Consider the following 17358-nt stretch of genomic DNA (forward strand, 5'->3'; position numbering starts at 1 on the left):
TGTCTGTATCCCACTCTCTGTCTGTCTGTACCCCACTCTGAAGGATGGAAGCTGTCACTCTCTGTCTGTCTGTACCCCACTCTCTGTCTGTCTGTACCCCACTCTCTGTCTGTCTGTACCCCACTCTCTGTCTGTCTGTACCCCACTCTCTGTCTGTCTGTATCCCACTCTCTGTCTGTCTGTACCCCACTCTGAAGGATGGAAGCTGTCACTCTCTGTCTGTCTGTACCCCACTCTCTGTCTGTCTGTACCCCACTCTCTGTCTGTCTGTACCCCACTCTCTGTCTGTCTGTGCCCCACTCTCTGTCTGTCTGTATCCCACTCTCTGTCTGTCTGTATCCCACTCTCTGTCTGTCTGTACCCCACTCTGAAGGATGGAAGCTGTCACTCTCTGTCTGTCTGTACCCCACAGTGGTGGGTGGTATATCTCTGTCTGTCTGTACCCCACTCTCTGTCTGTCTGTACCCCACTCTCTGTCTGTCTGTACCCCACTCTCTGTCTGTCTGTATCCCACTCTCTGTCTGTCTGTACCCCACTCTGAAGGATGGAAGCTGTCACTCTCTGTCTGTCTGTACCCCACTCTCTGTCTGTCTGTACCCCACTCTCTGTCTGTCTGTACCCCACTCTCTGTCTGTCTGTACCCCACTCTCTGTCTGTCTGTATCCCACTCTCTGTCTGTCTGTACCCCACTCTGAAGGATGGAAGCTGTCACTCTCTGTCTGTCTGTACCCCACTCTCTGTCTGTCTGTACCCCACTCTCTGTCTTTCTGTACCCCACTCTGAAGGGGTTTAAAGTGTAAAGCAGGTGAGGTGTAAAGTGTAAAGCAGGCGAGGTGTAAAGTGTACAGCAGGCGAGGTGTAAAGTGTACAGCAGGCAAGGTGTAAAGTGTAAAGCAGGCGAGGTGTAAAGTGTAAAGCAGGCGAGGTGTAAAGTGTAAAGCAGGCGAGGTGTAAAGTGTAAAGCAGGCGAGGTGTAAAGTGTACAGCAGGCGAGGTGTAAAGTGTAAAGCAGGCGAGGTGTAAAGTGTACAGCAGGCGAGGTGTAAAGTGTAAAGCAGGCGAGGTGTAAAGTGTAAAGCAGGCGAGGTGTAAAGTGTAAAGCAGGTGAGGTGTAAAGTGTAAAGCAGGCGAGGTGTAAAGTGTAAAGCAGGCGAGGTGTAAAGTGTACAGCAGGCGAGGTGTAAAGTGTACAGCAGGCGAGGTGTAAAGTGTACAGCAGGCGATGTGTAAAGTGTAAAGCAGGCGAGGTGTAAAGTGTAAAGCTGGCGAGGTGTAAAGTGTACAGCAGGCGAGGTGTAAAGTGTAAAGCAGGCGAGGTGTAAAGTGTACAGCAGGCGAGGTGTAAAGTGTAAAGCAGGCGAGGTGTAAAGTGTACAGCAGGCGAGGTGTAAAGTGTAAAGCAGGCGAGGTGTAAAGTGTAAAGCAGGCGAGGTGTAAAGTGTAAAGCAGGCGAGGTGTAAAGTGTAAAGCAGGCGAGGTGTAAAGTGTACAGCAGGCGAGGTGTAAAGTGTACAGCAGGCGAGGTGTAAAGTGTAAAGCAGGCGATGTGTAAAGTGTAAAGCAGGCGAGGTGTAAAGTGTAAAGCAGGCGAGGTGTAAAGTGTAAAGCAGGCGAGGTGTAAAGTGTAAAGCAGGCGAGGTGTAATGTGTACAGCAGGCGAGGTGTAAAATGTAAAGCAGGCGAGGTGTAAAGTGTACAGCAGGCGAGGTGTAAAGTGTAAAGCAGGCGAGGTGTAAAGTGTAAAGCTGGCTAGGTGTAAAGTGTAAAGCAGGTGAGGTGTAAAGTGTAAAGCAGGCGAGGTGTAAAGTGTACAGCAGGCGAGGTGTAAAGTGTACAGCAGGGGAGGTGTAAAGTGTACAGCAGGCGAGGTGTAAAGTGTAAAGCAGGCGAGGTGTAAAGTGTAATATTATTATTGAATAATAGTGAAGACATCACAACTATGAAATAACACATATTTTTTTATTTCCCTTTATTTAACCAGGTAGGCCAGTTGACAAGAAGTTCTCATTTATAACTGCGACTTGGCCAAGATAAAGCAAAGCAGTGCGACAAAAACAACAACACAGAGTTACACATAAACAAGCGTACAGACAATAACACAATAGAAAATCTATATACAGTGTGTGCAAATTGAGTAAGGAGGTAAGGCAATAAATAGGCCAATATTAGCGAAGTAATTACAATTTAGCAAATGAACACTGGAGTGATAGATGTGCAGAAGACGAATGTGCAAGTAGAAATACTGGTGTGCAAAAGAGCAGATAAGTAAATAAAAACAATATGGGGATGAGGTAGATAGACTGGATGTGCTATTTACAGATGGGCTGTATACAGCTGCAGCAATCGGTAAGCTGCTCAGATTGCTGATGCTTAAAGTTAGCGAGGGAGATATAAGTCTCCAGCTTCAGTGATTTTTTTGCAATTCGTTCCAGTCACTGGCAGCAGAGAACTGGAAGGAAAGGTGGCCAAAGAGGAATTGGCTTTGGGGATGACCAGTGAAATATACCTGCTGGAGCGCGTGCTACAGGTGGGTGTTGCTATGGTGACCAGTGAGTTGAGATAAGGTGGAGCTTTACCTAGCAAAGACTTATAGATGACCTGGAGCCAGTGGACTTGGCGATAAATATGTAGCGAGGACCAGCCAACGAGAGCATACAGGTCGCAGTGGTGGGGAGTATATGTTTAGTTTACAGACTAAAGAGAGTTAACAGTCTAACCAGACACCTAGGTATTTATAGTTGTCCACATATTCTAAGTCCGAGCCGTCCAGAGTAATGATGCTGGACAGGCCGGTAGGTGCGGGCAGCGATCGGTTGAAGAGCATGCATTTAGTTTTACTAGCGTTTACAAGCAGTTTGAGGCCACGGAAGGAGAGTTGTATAGCATTGAGGCTTGTTTGGAGATTTGTTAACACAGTGTCCAAAGAAGGGCCAGATATATACAGAATGGTGTCGTCTGTGTAGATGTGGATCAGGGAATCACCCGCAGCAAGAGCGACATCATTGATATATACAGAGAAAAGAGTCGGAGGCCCGAGAATTGAACCCCGTGGCACCCCCATAGGGACTACCAGAAGTCCGGACAACAGGCCCTCCGATTTAACACACTGAACTCTGTCTGCAAAGTAGTATGTGAACCAGGCGAGGCAGTCATTAGAGAAACCCTGGCTGTTGAGTCTGCTGATAAGAATACGGTGATTGACAAGAGTCAAAAGCCTTGGCCAGGTCGATGAAGACGGCTGCACAGTACTGTCTTTTATCGATGGCGGTTATGATATCGTTTAGTACCTTGAGCGTGGCTGAGGTGCACCCGTGACCGGCTCGGAAACCAGATTGCATAGCTGAGAAGGTACGGTGGGATTCGAAATGATCAGTGATCTGTTTAACTTGGCTTTCAAAGACCTAAGAGAAAGGCAGGGTAGAATAGATATAGGTCTACAGCAGTTTGGGTCTAGAGTGTGTCCCCCTTTGAAGAGGGGGATGACTGCGACCGCTTTCCAATATTTAGGAATCTCGGACGATACGAAAGAGAGATTGAACAGACTAGTAATAGGGGTCGCAACAGCGGATAATTTTCGAAAGAGAGGGTCCATATGGAATCATGTAGTAACCAAAAAAGTTAAGCAAATATATATTTTATATTTGAGATTCTTCAAAGTAGCAACCCTTTGCCTTGATGACAGCTTTATACACTCTTGGCATTCTCTCAACCAGTTTCACCTGCCTGGAATGCTTTTCTAACAGTCTTGAAGGTGTTCCCACATATGCTGAGCACGTGTTGGCTGACTTTTCCTTCACTCCTCGGTCCAACTCATCCCAAACCATCTCAATTGGGTTGAGGTCGGGTGATTGTGGAGGCCAGGTCATCTGCACTCCATCACTCTCCTTATTGGTCAAATAGCTCTTAAACAGCCTGGAGGTGTGTTGGGTCATTTTCCTGTTGAAAAACAAATGATAGTCCCACTAAGCGCAAACCAGATGGGATGGAGTATCGCTGCAGAATGATGTGGAAGCCATGCTGGTTAAGTGTGGCTTGAATTCTAAATAAATCACAGACTGTGTCCCCAGCAAATCACCATCACACCATCACACCATCACACCTCCTCCTCCATACTTCACGGTGGGAACCACACATGCGGAGATAATCCATTCACCTCCTCTGTGTCTCACAAAGACCAATAGGCTGGAATCACAAAAATACCTTTTTGGAGGGATCCTAATAAGGCTACAGTGTTGTTTGGTTTAACGCTGAGATGAGATTTGCATATCAATGCAAAATAGGCTACTCTGATGCATATCCTATAAATGAGATCAGGGAACCGGGTCCGTTGCCTACACACACTGCCCTGCGGCTGGAAAGATACGGTGCGTTACAATTTTCATGTGGCACGGGAGTACGTAGAATGTCGGAGCGCACTACAAGGAGCCTCCCCTTTTTGTGACAAAAATGACTTTGTGACACTGCCCTACACTCCAAATCGTCCTTCCCCGTAGGGTATAAATCGGCATTAAGATGTCTGTGTATCTGAGACGTCTTGCAGTGGTGGTGAGACACGGCCGATTACTGAAAGACTGTGTCTGCATCCCAAATGGTACCCTATTCCCTATAAAGTGCACTACTTTAGACCAGAACCCTATGGCACCCTATTCCCTATAAAGTGCACTACTTTAGACCAGAACCCTATGGCACCCTATTCCCTATTAAAATGTACTACTTTAGACCAGAGGCTGTAGATGTGGTTTCTCTGTCTCCTCCCTGGCCTGCTGATAGGGATGGTGGGGACAGGGGGTAGAGTGGATTGAGAGTAAAGGCTGGATCTGAAGGCCGACTGTCTCACATCAACATGATTAAATCATTGGTTGTTAGATTCTGAGGAGAAAATCACCTAAACTGCATTAGAAGCTATTTCTCTACCCGCTGTCCCCTGTGTGTGCCTGCGTGTGCGTGTGTGTGTGTGTGTGTGTGTGTGTGTGTGTGTGTGTGGTGTCTGGGTGAGAATGTACGTCTTCGCCCGGAGAAATGTAACTAATCATTTCTCTGACTCGTCCTCCCCCTCGTCCTCCCCCTCGTCTCCCCCTCGTCCCCCCCCTCGTCTCCCCCTCGTCCTCCCCTCGTCCTCCCCCTCGTCCTCCCCTCGTCCTCCCCTCGTCCTCCTCCTCGTCCTCCCCCTCGTCCTCCCCTCGTCCTCCTCCTCGTCCTCCCCTCGTCCTCCCCTCGTCCTCCCCCTCGTCCTCCCCCTCGTCCTCCCCTCGTCCTCCCCTCGTCCCCCCCTCGTCTTCCCCTCGTCCTCCCCCTCCCCCTCCCTCTCTCTCTTTCCTCCAGATTGTCACTTCGTAACAGACTATTTTACACGGACGCCTCGTAAGCTGAATGCGTTCCGGTCCTTCGCCAGCGTGGAGCTGTTCCACTTCAGTGTTCCTGAAGACACTGTGGTGGCTGTATGGAACCTCATCACCTTCAAGGAACAGGGAGGGACCTTTGGAGACAGCTGCCCTGACCGCAACGTCACAGTGTGAGTACATCTAACCTGACCACAACGTCACAGTGTGAGTACATCTAACCTGACCACAACGTCACAGTGTGAGTACATCTAACCTTAACCTGACTACAACGTCACAGTGTGAGTACATCTAACCTTAACCTGACTACAACGTCACAGTGTGAGTACATCTAACCTTAACCTGACTACAATGTCACAGTGTGAGTACATCTAACCTGACCACAACGTCACAGTGTGAGTACATCTAACCTTAACCTGACCACAACGTCACAGTGTGAGTACATCTAACCTGACCGCAACGTCACAGTGTGAGTACATCTAACCTGACCACAACGTCACAGTGTGAGTACATCTAACCCTAACCTGACCACAACGTCACAGTGTGAGTGGTTATTGTATGGAGAGAGAAGGAATATAGGGAGATCAATAGAATGGGAGGGAGAGATCAATAGAATGGGAGAGAGAGATCAATAGAATGGGAGAGAGAGAGATCAATAGAATGGGAGAGAGAGATCAATAGAATGGGAGAGAGAGATCAATAGAATGGGAGAGAGAGATCAATAGAATGGGAGAGAGAGATCAATAGAATGGGAGAGAGATCAATAGAATGGGAGAGAGATCAATAGAATGGGAGAGAGAGATCAATAGAATGGGAGAGAGAGATCAAGAGAATGGGAGAGAGATTGATCCACTTATCAATTATTTAGCAGCTATTTAAACACCATAAGTTAAACAAATGCAGATCACTTTCCTCATCTTCTCCTTGCATCGTGCCGCCCATCAGAGAGTAGCATCACTTTTGAACAGATAGATAACAGATATCCCGCAGCCCAGACCCCAGATAGATAACAGATATCACATAGCCCAGACCCCAGATAGATAACAGATATCCCACAGCCCAGACCCCAGATAGATAACAGATATCCCACAGCCCAGACCCCCAGCACCATAGATAACAGATATCCCACAGCCCAGACCCCAGATAGATAACAGATATCCCACAGCCCAGACCCCAGATAGATAACAGATATCCCACAGCCCAGACCCCCAGCACCATAGATAACAGATATCCCACAGCCCAGACCCCAGATAGATAACAGATATCCCACAGCCCAGACCCCAGATAGATAACAGATATCCCACAGCCCAGACCCCAGATAGATAACAGATATCCCACAGCCCAGACCCCAGATAGATAACAGATATCCCACAGCCCAGACCCCAGATAGATAACAGATATCCCACAGCCCAGACCCCAGATAGATAACAGATATCCCACAGCCCAGACCCCAGATAGATAACAGATATCCCAGCCCAGCCCAGACAGATATCCCCAGCCCAGACCCCAGATAGATAACAGATATCCCACAGCCCAGACCCCAGATAGATAACAGATATCCCACAGCCCAGACCCCAGATAGATAACAGATATCCCACAGCCCAGACCCCAGATAGATATCCCACAGCCCAGACCCCAGATAGATAGCAGATATCCCACAGCCCAGACCCCAGATAGATAACAGATATCCCACAGCCCAGACCCCAGATAGATAACAGATATCCCACAGCCCAGACCCCAGATAGATAACAGAGATCAGATAGATAAGCCCAGACCCCAGATAGATAACAGATATCCCACAGCCCAGACCCCAGATAGATAACAGATATCCCACAGCCCAGACCCCAGATAGATAACAGATATCCCACAGCCCAGACCCCAGATAGATAACAGATATCCCACAGCCCAGACCCCAGATAGATAACAGATATCCCACAGCCCAGACCCCAGATAGATAACAGATATCCCACAGCCCAGACCCCAGATAGATAACAGATATCCCACAGCCCAGACCCCAGATAGATAACAGATATCCCACAGCCCAGACCCCAGATAGATAACAGATATCCCACAGCCCAGACCCCCAGCACCATAGATAACAGATATCCCACAGCCCAGACCCCCAGCACCATAGATAACAGATATCCCACAGCCCAGACCCCCAGCACCATAGATAACAGATATCCCACAGCCCAGACCCCAGATAGATAACAGATATCCCACAGCCCAGACCCCAGATAGATAACAGATATCCCACAGCCCAGACCCCAGATAGATAACAGATATCCCACAGCCCAGACCCCAGATAGATAACAGATATCCCACAGCCCAGACCCCAGCACCATAGATAACAGATATCCCACAGCCCAGACCCCCAGCACCATAGATAACAGATATCCCACAGCCCAGACCCCAGATAGATAACAGATATCCCACAGCCCAGACCCCAGATAGATAACAGATATCCCACAGCCCAGACCCCAGATAGATAACAGATATCCCACAGCCCAGACCCCAGATAGATAACAGATATCCCACAGCCCAGACCCCCAGATACCCCAGCCCAGACCCCAGATAGATAACAGATATCCCACAGCCCAGACCCCAGATAGCCCAGATATCCCCCAGCCCAGACCCCAGATAGATAACAGATATCCCACAGCCCAGACCCCAGATAGATAACAGATATCCCACAGCCCAGACCCCAGATAGATAACAGATAACAGCCCAGACCCCAGATAGATAACAGATATCCCACAGCCCAGACCCCCAGCACCATAGATAACAGATATCCCACAGCCCAGACCCCAGCACCATAGATAACAGATATCCCACAGCCCAGACCCCAGATAGATAACAGATATCCCACAGCCCAGACCCCAGATAGATAGATATAACAGATATCCCACAGCCCAGACCCCAGCCCAGATAGATAACAGATATCCCACAGCCCAGACCCCAGATAGATAACAGATATCCCACAGCCCAGACCCCAGATAGATAACAGATATCCCACAGCCCAGACCCCAGATAGATAACAGATATCCCACAGCCCAGACCCCAGCACCATAGATAACAGATATCCCACAGCCCAGACCCCCAGCCAGACCAGATAGATAACAGATATCCCACAGCCCAGACCCCAGATAGATAACAGATATCCCACAGCCCAGACCCCAGATAGATAACAGATATCCCACAGCCCAGACCCCCCAGATATCCCACAGCCCAGACCCCAGATAGATAACAGATATCCCACAGCCCAGACCCCAGATAGATAACAGATATCCCACAGCCCAGACCCCAGATAGATAACAGATATCCCACAGCCCAGACCCCAGATAGATAACAGATATCCCACAGCCCAGACCCCCAGCACCATAGATAACAGATATCCCACAGCCCAGACCCCCAGCACCATAGATAACAGATATCCCACAGCCCAGACCCCAGCACCATAGATAACAGATATCCCCAGCCCAGACCCCCAGCACCATAGATAACAGATATCCCACAGCCCAGACCCCCAGCACCATAGATAACAGATATCCCACAGCCCAGACCCCCAGCACCATAGATAACAGATATCCCACAGCCCAGACCCCAGATAGATAACAGATATCCCACAGCCCAGACCCCAGATAGATAACAGATATCCCACAGCCCAGACCCCAGATAGATAACAGATATCCCACAGCCCAGACCCCAGATAGATAACAGATATCCCACAGCCCAGACCCCAGATAGATAACAGATATCCCACAGCCCAGACCCCAGATAGATAACAGATATCCCACAGCCCAGACCCCAGATAGATAACAGATATCCCACAGCCCAGACCCCAGATAGATAACAGATATCCCACAGCCCAGACCCCAGATAGATAACAGATATCCCACAGCCCAGACCCCAGATAGATAACAGATAACAGATATCCATAGATAACAGCCCAGACCCCAGCACCTAGATAACAGATATCCCACAGCCCAGACCCCAGCCCAGACCCCAGATAGATAACAGATATCCCATAGATAACAGATATCCCCAGACCCCAGATAGATAACAGATATCCCACAGCCCAGACCCCAGATAGATAACAGATATCCCACAGCCCAGACCCCAGCACCATAGATAACAGATATCCCACAGCCCAGACCCCAGCACCATAGATAACAGATATCCCACAGCCCAGACCCCAGCACCATAGATAACAGATATCCCACAGCCCAGACCCCAGATAGATAACAGATATCCCACAGCCCAGACCCCAGATAGATAACAGATATCCCACAGCCCAGACCCCAGATAGATAACAGATATCCCACAGCCCAGACCCCAGATAGATAACAGATATCCCACAGCCCAGACCCCAGATAGATAACAGATATCCCACAGCCCAGACCCCAGATAGATAACAGATATCCCACAGCCCAGACCCCAGATAGATAGACCCCAGATAGATCCCACAGCCCAGACCCCAGATAGATAACAGATATCCCACAGCCCAGACCCCAGATAGATAACAGATATCCCACAGCCCAGACCCCAGATAGATAGATATCCCACAGCCCAGACCCCAGATAGATAACAGATATCCCACAGCCCAGACCCCAGATAGATAACAGATATCCCACAGCCCAGACCCCAGATAGATAACAGATATCCCACAGCCCAGACCCCAGATAGATAACAGATATCCCACAGCCCAGACCCCAGATAGATAACAGATATCTCACAGCCCAGACCCCAGATAGATAACAGATATCCCAGCCCAGACCCCAGATAGATAACAGACCCCAGATAGATAACAGATATCCCACAGCCCAGACCCCAGATAGATAACAGATATCCCACAGCCCAGACCCCAGATAGATAACAGATATCCCACAGCCCAGACCCCAGATAGATAACAGATATCCCACAGCCCAGACCCCAGATAGATAACAGATATCCCACAGCCCAGACCCCAGATAGATAACAGATATCCCACAGCCCAGACCCCAGATAGATAACAGATATCCCACAGCCCAGACCCCAGATAGATAACAGATATCCCACAGCCCAGACCCCAGATAGATAACAGAGAGCCCAGATCCAGATACAGCCCAGACCCCAGATAGATAACAGATATCCCACAGCCCAGACCCCAGATAGATAACAGATATCCCACAGCCCAGACCCCAGATAGATAACAGATATCCCACAGCCCAGACCCCAGATAGATAACAGATATCCCACAGCCCAGACCCCAGATAGATAACAGATATCCCACAGCCCAGACCCCAGATAGATAACAGATCTATTGTGCACAGATCACAGCTCCATAATCATTTTACTGGCAGCCCTGTCTGTCTGTGGTTCGGTAACAAGGCCACAGAGGATTTGACTGGCTGTGTTACACTACATGACAACACACAGCGACACAGTTGGATGTTCATACAACCAATTACAGGCTCTGTCTCAGACATCAGGCAGACAGACAGACAGACAGACAGACAGACAGACAGACAGACAGACAGACAGACAGACAGACAGACAGACAGACAGACAGACAGACAGACAGACAGACAGACAGACAGACAGACAGACAGACAGACAGACAGACAGACAGACAGACAGACAGACAGACAGACAGACAGACAGACAGACAGACAGACAGACAGACAGACAGACAGACAGACAGACAGACAGACAGACAGACAGACAGACAGACAGACAGACAGACAGACAGACAGACAGACAGACAGACAGACAGACAGACAGACAGACAGACAGACAGACAGACAGACAGACAGACAGACAGACAGACAGACAGACAGACAGACAGACAGACACGCTGGGCATGATTGTCAATCTGAAAGACACTGTTGGAAGGTTGATGAGTTAATTATAATTAACAAGCTTTCTGAGATGCTTTAGAACAGAACAAGTCAGTGGATCTTGAACAAAATCCCCCAGAATCCACCAGACAGAACAAGTCAGTGGATCTTGAACAAAATCCCCCAGAATCCACCAGACAGAACAAGTCAGTGGATCTTGAACAAAATCCCCCAGAATCCACCAGACAGAACAAGTCAGTGGATCTTGAACAAAATCCCCCAGAATCCACCAGACAGAACAAGTCATTGGATCTTGAACAAAATCCCCCAGAATCCTCCAGACAGACACAGTCAGTGGATCTTGAACAGATTCCCCCAGAATGACACTGTACAGCTAGCTCTTATAATCAGCCACTCTGAGCTCTGCTACTATGCCTGTGGGTGGGCCTGCCTCCCAAACGGCACCCTGTTCCCTATGTAGTGTACTACTGTTGACCAGAGCCCTGTGAGGGTACTATTTGGGACACAGCTTGGTTTGTTTGTTGGGCTCCTCTCTGATATAACACTGATAAATAGGTGTCTCTTTAAAATAACACAATATGGCACAGAAACAGTAGAGGTCACAGCCTCCTCCCAATTGGGATGAAAGTCCCTGGTAACATCTCTCAGATGAGAAAGGGGGAGATCAGGGGAGAGAGGAGGCAGAGGGAGGGGAGATCAGGGGAGAGAGGGGGCAGAGAGGGGGCAGAGGGAGGGGAGATCAGGGGAGAGAGGAAGAGAGAGGGAGGAGAGATCAGGGGAGAGAGGGGGCAGAGGGAGGGGGAGAGGGGGGCAGAGGGAGGGGAGAGGGGGGCAGAGAGGGGGCAGAGGGAGGGGGGAGAGGGGGCAGAGAGGGGGCAGAGGGAGGAGAGAGGGGGAGAGGGGGCAGAGGGGGGAGATCAGGGGGAGAGAGGAGGCAGAGAGGGAGGAGAGAGGGGGCAGAGGGAGGGAGAGGGGGCAGAGGGAGGAGAGAGGGGGCAGAGGGAGGGAGAGAGGGGGCAGAGAGGGGGCAGAGGGAGAGGGGGAGAGGGGGGAGAGAGGAGGCAGAGGGGAGGGAGAGAGGGGGCAGAGAGGGGGCAGAGGGAGGAGAGAGGGGGCAGAGGGAGGGGAGAGAGGGGGCAGAGAGGGGGCAGAGGGGGGAGAGAGGGGGCAGAGAGGGGGCAGAGGGAGGGGAGATCAGGGGAGAGAGGAGGCAGAGGGAGGGGAGAGAGGGGGCAGAGAGGGGGCAGAGGGAGGAGAGAGGGGGCAGAGAGGGGGGGGAGAGGGAGGCAGAGGGAGGAGAGAGGGGGCAGAGAGGGGGAGATCAGGGGGAGAGGGAGGCAGAGGGAGGGAGAGGGGGCAGAGGGAGGGGAGAGGGGGCAGAGGGAGGGGAGAGGGGGCAGAGGGAGGGGAGATCAGGGGAGAGAGGAGGCAGAGGGAGGGGAGAGGGGGCAGAGGGGGAGGGGAGAGGGGGCAGAGGGAGGGGAGAGGGGGCAGAGGAGGGGAGAGGGGTCAGAGGGAGGGGAGATCAGGGGAGAGAGGGGGCATAGAGGGGGCAGAGGGAGGAGAGAGGGGGCAGAGGGAGGGGAGATCAAGGGTGAGAGGGGGCAGAGGGAAGAGAGAGGGGGCAGTGGGAGGGGAGATCAGGGGTGAGAGGGGGGGAGAGGGAGAAGAGAGGGGGCAGAGGGAGGAGAGAGGGGGCAGAGGGAGGGGAGAGGGGGCAGAGGGAGGAGAGAGGGGGCAGAGGGAGGGGAGATCAGGGGGAGAGAAGGGAGAGAGGGGGGAGAGGGGGTAGCGGGAGGGGAGAGCGGGCAGAGGGAGGGGAGAGGGGTAGAGGGTGGGGAGAGGGGGCAGAGGGAGGGGAGATCAGAGGAGAGAGGGGGAGAGAGGGGGCAGAGGGAGGGGAGAGGGGGTAGAGGGAGGGGAGAGGGGTCAGAGGGAGGGGAGATCAGAGGGAGAGAGGGGGAGGGAAGGGGTAGAGGGAGGGGAGAGGGGGTAGAGGGTGGGGAGAGGGGGCAGAGGGAGGGGAGATCAGAGGAGAGAGGGGGAGAGAGGGGGCAGAGGGAGGGGAGAGGGGTAGAGGGAGGGGAGAGGGGGTAGAGGGAGGGGAGATCAGAGGAGAGAGGGGGAGGGAAGGGGTAGAGGGAGGGGAGAGGGGGTAGAGGGAGGGAGAGGGGGCAAAGGGAGGGGGAGAGAGGGGGAGAGGGAGGGGAGAGTGGGTAGAGGGAGGGAGGAGAGAGGGGGTAGAGGGAGGGGGAGAGAAGGGGAAGAGGGAGGGAGAGAGCGGGCAGAGGGAGGAGAGAGCGGGCAGAGGGAGGGGAGCGAGGGGGAGAGAGGGGTAGAGGGAGGGGGAGAGAGGGGGGAGAGAGGGGTAGAGGGAGGAGAGGGAGGGGGTAGAGGGAGGAGAGAGCGGGCAGAGGGAGGGGGAGAGATGGGGAGGGGTGGGTAGAGGGAGGGGAGAGAGGGGGAGAGGGAGGAGAGAGGGGGTAAGGGGGAGGGGGAGAGAAGGGGAAGAGGGAGGGAGAGCGGACAGAGGGAGGAGAGAGCGGGCAGAGGGAGGGGAGAGAGGGGTAGAGGGAGGGGAGAGAGGGGGAGAGAGGGGGAGAGGGAGGAGAGAGGGGGAGAGGGGGGGGGAGGGAGAGGGGGTAGAGGGAGGGGAGAGAAGGGGAAGAGGGAGGGGAGAGCGGGCAGAGGGAGGAGAGAGCGGGCAGAGGGAGGGGAGAGAGGGGTAGAGGGAGGGGAGAGGGGGTAAAGGGAGGAGAGAGCGGGCAGAGGGAGGGGAGATCAGAGGAGAGAAGGGGAGAGAAGGGGTAGAGGGAGGGGAGAGGGGGTAGAGGGAGGGAGGGGGTAGAGGGAGGGGAGAGGGGGCAGAGGGAGGGGAGAGGGGGTAGAGGGAGGGGAGATCAGAGGAGAGAGGGGAGAGAAGGGGTAGAGGGAGGGGAGAGGGGGTAGAGGGAGGGGAGAGGGGGTAGAGGGAGGGGAGAGGGGGTAGAGGGAGGGGAGAGGGGGCAGAGGGAGGGGAGAGAGGGGGAGAGGGAGGGGAGAGGGAGGAGAGAGGGGAGAGAGGGGGCAGAGGGAGGAGAGAGGGGGAGAGAGGGGCAGAGGGAGGAGAGAGGTGGAGAGAGCGGGCAGTGGGAGGGGAGAGGGGGAGAGGGAGGGGAGAGGGGGAGAGAGGGGGAGATCAGGTGGGAGAGAGGGGGAGAGAGCGGGCAGAGGGAGGAGAGAGGGGGAGAGAGGGGGCAGAGGGAGGAGAGAGGGGGAGAGAGGGGGCAGAGGGAGGAGAGAGGGGGAGAGAGGGGGCAGAGGGAGGAGAGAGCGGGCAGAGGGAGGAGAGAGGGGGAGAGAGGGGGAGAGGGAGGGGAGAGAGGGGTAGATCAGGGGGAGAGAAGGGGAAGAGGGAGGGGAGAGCGGGCAGAGGGAGGAGAGAGGTATGGAGTGAGGCGGAGAGGTATGGTGTGAGGGGAGAGGTAGGGAGTGGGGGGAGAACGAGGGAGAGGGGTGGAGAGGTAGGGAGTGGGGGGGAGAACGAGGGAGAGGGGTGGAGAGGTATGGAGTGAGGCGGAGAGGTAGGGAGTGGGGGTGAGTAATAGGGAGAGGGGTGGAGTGGGGAGGGGGTTGGGAAGGAGGGGGGAAGAGGGAGAGCGATTGAGGGGGAAAGGTGGGGAGTGGGGGGATGGAGGGGAGGGGGGAGCAGCAGCTTGAGTTATTACCTGTCAGAGAAACGAGGCCCAGGCTGAGACCAACCAACCAACCATTCCCCGGGGAAGCATGTCTTTAAGAGTAGAGATGAGAGAACAGACCTTTAAGAGTGAGAGAGGAGAGGGGAGAGAGCAGTAAACAGACCTTTAAGAGGAGAGAGGAGAGAGGACAAGAGAGGAGAGAGGAGAGAGGAGAAAACAGACCTTTAAGAGGAAGAGGAGAGAGGACAAGAGAGGAGAGAGGAGAAAACAGACCTTTAAGAGGAGAGAGAAGAGAGGAGAAAACAGACCTTTAAGAGGAGAGAGGAAAAGAGAGGAGAGAGGAGAAACAGACCTTTAAGAGAGGAAAGGATAGAGGAGAAGAGAGGAGAGAGGAGAAGACAGACCTTTAAGAGAGGAGAGGATAGAGGAGAAGAGAGGAGAGAGGAGAAGACAGACCTTTAAGAGAGGAGAGGATAGAGGAGAAGAGAGGAGAGAGGAGAAGACAGACCTTTAAGAGAGGAGAGGATAGAGGAGAAGACAGGAGAGAGGTGGAAAACAGACCTTTAAGAGGATAGAGGAGAAGAGAGGAGAGAGAGGAGAGAGAGGAGAGAGGTGGAAAAACAGACCTCTAAGAGGATAGAGGAGAAGAGAGGAGAGAGGAGGAAAACAGACCTTTAACAGGAGAGAGGAGAAGAGAGGAGAGAGCAGAAAACAACTAAGAGGAGAGAGGATAGAGGAAGAGAGAGAGTAGAAAACAGACCTTTCAGAGGAGAGAGGAGGAGAGAGGAGAGAGGAGAAAACAGACCTTTAAGAGGAGAGAGGACAAGAGAGGAGAGAGGAGAAAACAGACCTTTAAGAGGAGAGAGGAGACAACAGACCTTTAAGAGGAGAGAGGAGACGACAGACCTTTAAGGGGAGAGAGGAGAAGACAGACCTTGGAGAGGAGAGAGGAGAAAACAGACTTTTAAGAGGAGAGAGGAGAAGAAAGACCTTGGAGAGGAGAGAGGAGAAAACAGACCTTTAAGAGGAGAGGGGAGGAGAGAGGAGAGAGGACAGAGGAGAAGACAGACCTTGTAGAGGAGAGAGGATAGAGGAGAGAAGAGAGAGGAGAAAACAGACCTTTAAGAGGAGAGGGGAGGAGAGAGGACAGAGGAGAAGACAGACCTTGGAGAGGAGAGAAAATAGATGAGAGAAGAGAGAGAAAAATACATTTAAGAGGAGAGAGGAGAAGACAGACATTTAAGAGGAGAGAGGAGAAGACAGACATTTAAGAGGAGAGAGGAGAAGACAGACATTTAAGAGGAGAGAGGAGAGAACAGACATTTAAGAGGAGAGAGGAGGAGAGAGGAGGAGACAGACATTTAAGAGGAGAGAGGAGGCGAAGACATGTATCACTAGAGCTGCCATAAGCCAATGGCCACTGACGTTTGATTGGGTAATTTTCTTTTTATCTGCCCTTAAAAAAAGATATTCTGTTCCTTACCTGACTTTTCCTAAATGTTAGTATTTTCCACGGCTAATTTGTCCACATTTTGAAATCATAAACAGAAGAGTGTTTAGAGCCTTTTTTGCCGGGTATTTTCCCACCTATTTCTAACTTAACCCACCAAGACAATGTTCTGTAGGACGTTGGTACCCAGCCAGGCTCCAAGACAATGTTCTGTAGGATGTTGGTACCCAGTCAGGCTCCAAGACAATGTGCTGTAGGACGTTGGTACCCAGTCAGGCTCCAAGACAATGTTCTGTAGGATGTTGGTACCCAGTCAGGCTCCAAGACCATGTTCTGTAGGACGTTGGTACCCAGCCAGGCTCCAAGACCATGTTCTGTAGGATGTTGGTACCCAGCCAGGCTCCAAGACAATGTTCTGTAGGATGTTGGTACCCAGCCAGGCTCCAAGACAATGTTCTGTAGGATGTTGGTACCCAGTCAGGCTCCAAGACAATGTTCTGTAGGATGTTGGTACCCAGTCAGGCTCCAAGACCATGTTCTGTAGGACGTTGGTACCCAGCCAGGCTCCAAGACCATGTCCTGTAGGATGTTGGTACCCAGTCAGGCTCCAAGACAATGTTCTGTAGGATGTTGGTTCCCAGTCAGGCTCCAAGACCATGTCCTGTAGGACGTTGGTACCCAGCCAGGCTCCAAGACAATGTTCTGTAGGATGTTGGTACCCAGTCAGGCTCCAAGACAATGTTCTGTAGGATGTTGGTACCCAGTCAGGCTCCAAGACAATGTTCTGTAGGATGTTGGTACCCAGTCAGGCTCCAAGACAATGTTCTGTAGGATGTTGGTACCCAGTCAGGCTCCAAGACCATGTTCTGTAGGACGTTGGTACCCAGCCAGGCTCCAAGACCATGTTCTGTAGGATGTTGGTACCCAGTCAGGCTCCAAGACAATGTTCTGTAGGATGTTGGTACCCAGTCAGGCTCCAAGACCATGTCCTGTAGGACGTTGGTACCCAGCCAGGCTCCAAGACAATGTTCTGTAGGATGTTGGTACCCAGT

The 17358-nt window shown here is 52.2% G+C and overlaps 1 protein-coding gene across 1 annotated transcript in view; it reads left to right on the plus strand.

Moving 5' to 3' along the window:
- Positions 1 to 5326: 5326 nt before the first annotated feature.
- tmem8b (transmembrane protein 8B) overlaps positions 5327 to 17358 on the plus strand; it is a 197274-nt gene continuing 185242 nt past the window's right edge. The window contains exon 1 of the mRNA XM_046335000.1: positions 5327 to 5512. The gene's annotated coding sequence lies outside the window, so the exon portion shown is untranslated. The remainder of the gene's footprint in view (positions 5513 to 17358) is intronic.

The sequence above is a fragment of the Oncorhynchus gorbuscha genome, unplaced genomic scaffold, assembly GCF_021184085.1.
Source record: "Oncorhynchus gorbuscha isolate QuinsamMale2020 ecotype Even-year unplaced genomic scaffold, OgorEven_v1.0 Un_scaffold_640, whole genome shotgun sequence".
Lineage (NCBI taxonomy): Eukaryota > Metazoa > Chordata > Actinopteri > Salmoniformes > Salmonidae > Oncorhynchus > Oncorhynchus gorbuscha.